We start from the raw sequence: 6,937 nt of genomic DNA, 5'->3' as shown, positions 1-6,937 counted from the left end.
TTTTGTTAGTTTCTACTGTACAACAAAGTATCTCAATCATACATACACATATGTATACACACCTTAGTCAGTTCAGTCCCTCAGTCATATCCAACTCTTTGTGACCCCATGGGCTGTAGCATGCCAGACTTCCTTGTCCATCACCAACACCTGGATCTTGTTCAAACTCATGTCTATCAAGTCAGTGATGCCATCCAACCACCTCATCCTCTGTCATCCCCTTCTCCTCCTGCCTTCAATCTTTCCCAGCATCAGGGTCTCAACATGTTAAAAAACAGAGACATTAGTTTGCTGACAAAGGTCCGTCTAATCAAAGCTATGGTTTTTCCAGTAGTCATGTATGGATGTGAGAGTTGGACCATAAAGAAGGCTGAGTGCATAAGAATTGATGCTTTCAAACTGTGGTATTAGAGAAGACTCTTTAGAGTCCCTTGGACAGCAAGGAAATCCAACCAGTCAATCCTAAAGGAAATCAGTCCTGAATATTCATTGGAAGGACTGATGCTGAAGCTGAAACTCCAATACTTTAGCCACCTGATGCAAAGAGCCCAGTCATTAGAAAAGACCCTGATGCTGGGAAAGATTGAAGGCAGCAGGGAAGGGGACAACAGAGGATGAGATGGTTGGATGGCCTCATCGATTTAATGGGAATGAGTTTGAGCAAACTCTGGGAGATGGTGAAGGACAGGGAGACCTGGCGTGATGCAGTCCGTGGGGTCGCAAAGAGTCGGACACAATTGAGTGACTAAACAACAATAACAACAACATTTACATATATACACCTTTTTAGATTTCCCTCCCATTTAGGTCACCACAGATCTTCGAGTTCCCTGTGCTATACAATAGGTTCTCATTAGTTTTTTATACTTTTTTGATGGGATCTCTTTGCACATGACCAACCCTCTTGAGTGAATTATGAGAAGAGTGCCCAGGTTAATTACCATCTGAGGTGTCCACTTTGACCACAGGACACTTGTCATCTTTGTCCTGCTAAACCGTTGGAATCCGAACTACCCTGTAGTAGACTTATCTTTATCCTACCACCTGAAATGCAGGGCATGTCAACCAGTCTGTTGCCTAAGCAGATGTCCAGCAAGGGAATCAGGGTCAGGTTCCCTTTCTTGAAAGTCCTTCTGGCTGCTTCCTGGCTCCAGCACTCTTTTCAAGAGCATGTAATTCATAGCTCTTAGGATTTTGTTCTTTCAACTCCCTGACCCTGTTGTTAGGTAGACTGGAGGAGAATAACACAAACCTAAGTGATACAACAGAGGATGAGATGGTTGGATGGCATCACCAACTCAATGGACATGAGTGTGAGTAAACTCCGGGAGTTGGTGGTGGACAGGGAGGCCTGATATGCTGCAGTCCATGGGGTCGCAAAGAGTCGGACACGACTGAGCAACTGAACAGAACTGAAGTGATATGATCTTAGTTATGAGCTATAAAGACCAAGCCTGGTTTTACCAGCTTCCTTTATTGGTGGAAACTGTGTGTTAGTCACTCAGCCATGCCCAGCTCTTTGCAACCCATTGTCTGCAGCCCACCAGCTCCTCTGTCCACGGAATTCTCCAGACAAGAATACTGGAGTGGGTTGCTATTCCTTCTCCGTCAGTGGTAGAAGGAGAGGTTCAAAGTCCTTCTAAAAAGTGACTGAGTAGCAGCAAGGATTTGATGTGACCTGGACCAAATCCAGAAGATTCTACGGAGTAGATTAACAGCACCGTTCACATCTGGTGACTCAGCTAAGTGGAAAAAAGGTGAAAGTGTTAGTCCCTCAGTCGTGTCTGACTTTTTGCAACCCCATGGAATATCCACAGAATTCTCCAGACAAGAATACTGGAGTGGATTGCAATTTCAACTCAGGACTCAGCTAAGTGGAGACCAATTAAGAACACTTCCTTGGTACTATTTATTGATTGCTATTATTACTTTTATTGGTCTTTATTACATTAATTACAGTAACAGAGTGGGCTTCCCAGGTGGCACAGCAGTAAAGAATCTGCCTGACAATGCAGAAGATGCAACAGACACAGGTTCAGTCCCTGGGTTGGGAAGATCCCCTGGATGAGGAAATGGCAACCCACTCCAGTACGCCTGCCTGGAAAATTCTGTGGACAGGGGGTCCTGGCAGGGCACAGGCTGTGGGGCCTCAAAGAATCAGACTGAGCGCAGCACACACAGCACACACAATCACAGAGGAAAGACGGAAAATGTAGAAGTCCAGGCAAACAGGATCATGTTTTCTTGGCAATGGAAAGACTGTCAGAAACACCAGTGAACAAGAGTCACGAACCTGTGACTGAGCACTAGCTTCGGCACGCGCCCTGGAAGTCACTGCTCTGCTCTGCTCATCAGAGCTCTCAGTTGTTCGGGCTAAATAGGAACACCTCCCTGCCTGGATGAGTCTGCCTCAGGAGGCAAGTATTCCTATGCGGAAAAGTCCTATTTGCCCCTGGTTTCTCTTTGTTCCCTGGGCTTGTCATGCTGTTGCCTGGGTTCATGTAACAAAGCACCCGGCTCGTGGTGATGCTCAATCAGGCCCGGCTAAAGCCATGGCAGCCAGCTATCCCAGCAAGCGTCCAAGGATGCGAGGAAGGGCCTGGTGCTATATGCATCCGTACGTAGGACCCTCAGGATGGAGAAGCCTAGAGCCACAAAACACGGCAGAAGAAAGCTTTGTACTTTCTTTTGAGTATATCATCTTTGATTAATTGGAGAATGTGGGTTGAGGATCTAATGTATACATCTTCAGCCTTTACCTAAAACGTATGGCTCTGACAACAAGCAAGACTCAACGCACTTAGATGTGGAGTCCTGGGAACCGTAGGTGCACTGGTGTGTGAACTTTTGAAATTTTTTGAACTTTTCTGGCCCCTGACTAACTTTTTCCTAATCCCAGAATGGGATAAATAATCCAGATGTCTGCTTGTTTATTTCCAGATGTTCGATGTCTGCTTGTTTATTTTCCCACAAACCACAAACAGAGGGAAAACTAGTTCCTGTGTGATGCGATATCTCAGGTGTCAACCACCTGAGGCCTTGGAGAGGTGACGGCACAACACCTGTGTCTCCTGCGGTTCCTGGCACTGCCGGTGCCCGAGAAACGTTCATTGACTGACGCACAGGCTGAGTCACCTGCATACACCACAGTCGCTTCAGATGGCCAGCACGCGCGCTGTGATGTGAACACCCTGGGAACACAGGTTTTCCGCCTGTGCTTCCGCCTCCTGTGAATCTGAGTCCCTTTTCTACCTTCACTTGAAGGTAAGACATCTCACCTCCTTTATCAGAAGACTTGTCTGCAAACAACTCTATTTCTAGGCTCAAGTGTCAGCAGCAGGCACCATCCTATTTATGCTGCAGGGTGGAACGGAAATGCACATGAATACCAATCTTCACAGTTCAGTTCAGTCTCTTTGAGACCCCATGGACTGCAGCATGCCAGGCTTCCCTGTCCATCACCAACTCCCAGAGATTGCTCAAACTCATGTCCATCATGTCGGAGATGTCGTCCAGCCATCTCATCCTCTGTCGTCCCCTTCTCCTCCTGCCTTCAATCTTTCCCAGCATCAGGGTCTTTTCCAATGAGTCAGTTCTTCAAATCAGGTGGCCAAAATATTGGAGTTTCAGCGTGCTTCTTTTTCCTTGAAGAATAGGTCCTTCTTTCTCTGTCTGTGTCTCTGTCTGCCGCTGTATTTCCTTCTCTCTCTTTCCTTATCTTTCTTTTATACTTTCTCTTTCACCATTGACTCACTAACAAAAGTCAGTTACCAAATCAGAACTATTTTTTATTGTTGTTTTGTCTGAATGATTGCTTTGGCAAAGATAATTGAGAACCCTAGCTGAAATCTCAATCACTGCCTAAAAGGTTCACTTCATTGTGGAATCTTATGTCTACACCAGACCCTATGGAACCCTCAATTGTCTGGGCTGTAAACTTGCTCTCAGGCCAACTGCGGACCTGGCTTCTGCTCCCACCAACTTCTGAAGCAATGACTTTCCCCCCGAGGCTCAGGGAGAGACACCCTCAGAGCAACCAGCGCCTAAGGGTGCCCACAGGTGTTCCCAGCCCTCCCAGTCTCCCTCTTTGGTGTCACCACTCCTGGTCAGAGAGTCAGACATAATCAGAAAGTAAGAAAGGAACACCCAAGTCACAGGCTTCTCTGGTGCCCGTATTGACCGAGAAACCCCGCCACTGGAAGCAGTTGAAAGCAATTATTGAAAGCAATTTGAATTCTAAATACATGGGATTTCAGAGGAAAAAAAACTGCAATGAAAACACACTTTCATGAAAAATATATGAGGTTGCTTCCAGTAATTATAGATCGGTGCGGATATGTTTCTTTCATTGGCCATTAATTTAAATCAATTATTTATCAAGTCCTGTGATGCTGTGTGCTGAAAACCACTTAGGACTGGCTACTTTAATGTGTTCTTTAAAGGGACAGATTATAGATTCCACTTCAAGGTTTCTTTTTTTTCCCTATGACTGACATGGAAAGGAAGAGTACACTGTTGGGGTCAAAATTAAAGGGGTCCTTGTAATGAAGCACCCACCACCCCTAAAACTAAGGTGAGAATTTTACAACGTTTTTTGCCATTAGCTTCTCTGATTACAGAGACATTGCAGTTCTTAAGAATATCCTTGGTGGTCCAACACAACGGGTGTCTTAGGAATTGTCCTTGCATAGATAAGTTCCTGATTAGGTGACTTATTTGGTGTTGTGGCCATGCACGTAATTACAAGATCAGAACTATTCCAGGTTTCTATACGACATCTGGTCAACCCTCTGAAAGTGTGAAAGTGATAGTCACTCAGTTGTTTCCGACTCTTTGCTATGCTATGGACTGTAGCCCGCCAAGTTCCCCTGTCCATGGAATTTTCCAGGCAAGAATACTGGAGTGGGTAGCCATTCCCTTTCCCAGAGGATCTGCCCAACTCAGGGATCAAACCCAGGTCTTCTGTATTGCATGCAGACTCTATCATATCTGAGCCAATATCCCCTAGGCAGCATGAACTCAAAACTTAGGTCCAGCTGATATTATTTCACATACAGCTGTTTTATTCTCTTTTCTTTTTGCTTTTCTGCTGTTTTTGGTTCCTGGGTCTCTAATGATAACAAAGGTGCCTCTTCTATACAGAACAGACACTTTCTGAGTATCAGGGAAGAAGAATCAGGAAAAAATGATGAAGACGGCTCCAAGATGGAAGCAGTACCATTGGCGGCATTAGGGAAGATTGTGTTAACTCTAAGATGAGCTCGACTGCATGGAGTCGCTCCATTGACTCACACTACTTCAACATAAGTCAATTCCAACCCACCTCACAAACTCCCATCAGCCTCCGGGCGGTTATCACCATGACAGCAAGCTGGGGATTCATCTCTTCTCATTCCCACCTGCCTGTGATCTCATGCCCCCCTCCTGGCAGCCATCAGTGCCCCATTGCCTCATATGCTTTCTCTCCTCCATGCTTTGCCTGTTGTTTTGCCCTAGCACCTAGACATTTTCTCTTCCACCTTCCTTGCCTGGCTAACTCCTATGCTCAGCACCAAAGGTCCAACTCAAGCACTCCCTGTTTCAAGAACTTTCTCAGGTGGCACCAGCCACTTCCTGTCCTTTGCTTCCCCAAGTCCTACATCATGAGACCATAGTCACCACTTCATTTGTCAGGCTCCCTCCTGTGTCATGGGGCTCCCCGGGTGTCACTAGTGGTAAAGAACCCCCTACCAATGCAGGAGACTAAAAGACGTGGGTTCGATCCCTGGATCAGGAAGAACCCCTGGAGGAGGGCATGGCAACCCACTCCAGTTTTCTTGCCTGGAGAATCCCATGGGCAGAGGAGCCTGGTGGATTACAGTGCATGGGGTCACAAAGAGTCAGACACGCCTGAAGCAACTTAGTACGCATGCCTCTGTGTGGTGGCTTCTAAGAGGTGGAGATGATGCCCTCTGCATCCTGGTAATCTCAGGACATTCTTGTATTCTCAGAGCAGTCAGGGAGAGAGTGCTTGGTATATGTTGTGTAATTTATGAACTTCATCAAAAACTGGGAAACCGATCAACCCTAGAGCCTCCCTAGGAGGACATGTTCCTTGTTGACAAGCTCAGAAATGCTTCATCAGTTTCAAACTCCAAGGTTTGAATTCTTTTGTTCTGAATGATTCACATACTAGATGCCTTCTACAAACATTCTAAATTTCAAGTTCATTTCTGATTTAGATAGTAAAAAAAAAAAAAGAAAAGAAAAACCCACTGAAGGAAGAGTAGCTTTGTAGACCTTATTCATAGAAAAGGATGAAGAAGCTGGTATTGATTAGATCATATATTTCATTCAGTAAAAGAATATGACTGTAAATGGGAACTAATTAGAACCAGAAATAACTTCTCATGTTTAAATAGTTCCTTATCCATTACAAAGTACTTCTGAATTATACCATGTCTTTTTAGTTACCCATATTTCAGTTAAATGCCAGACTATATTACATTAAGCTTAGGTGTCCAGCATGCCAGTATAGTATATAGGTCACAAAGATCTTGTTGAAGAGAGTCTGCTTTAAATCCAGACTGCCTTGTTCTAATCACATTCATCACAGACTCGCTCTGTGACCCCAGTTTCATAGACTCTCTGTTCAATTAAGGTGATGATTAATTTTCTAGGATCATCATGAGATATAAAATGAGTTATGCTGTGACTCTCAACCTGGGCTGCATATTGGCCCTCTCAGGGAGGCTTTTTAAAAACACTAATGCCCAGTCCACCCCAGACCAATGATCACAAGTATCTGGATGGCAACTGGCCATCCAGACATAACTATTTTAAAAGCTCCCAAGTGATTCTAATGGGCAGGCGGCACTGAGACTTGCCAAGCTAAGTGATGGAAATCACAGGGCCAGGCACACACATAACATATTGTTCAGAAGATGTGGCCTTTCTT

Source organism: Dama dama, chromosome 20 (assembly GCF_033118175.1).
Source record: "Dama dama isolate Ldn47 chromosome 20, ASM3311817v1, whole genome shotgun sequence".
Lineage (NCBI taxonomy): Eukaryota > Metazoa > Chordata > Mammalia > Artiodactyla > Cervidae > Dama > Dama dama.
The sequence above is the reverse complement of the archived record's forward strand: the minus strand, read 5'-3'. Positions refer to the sequence as shown.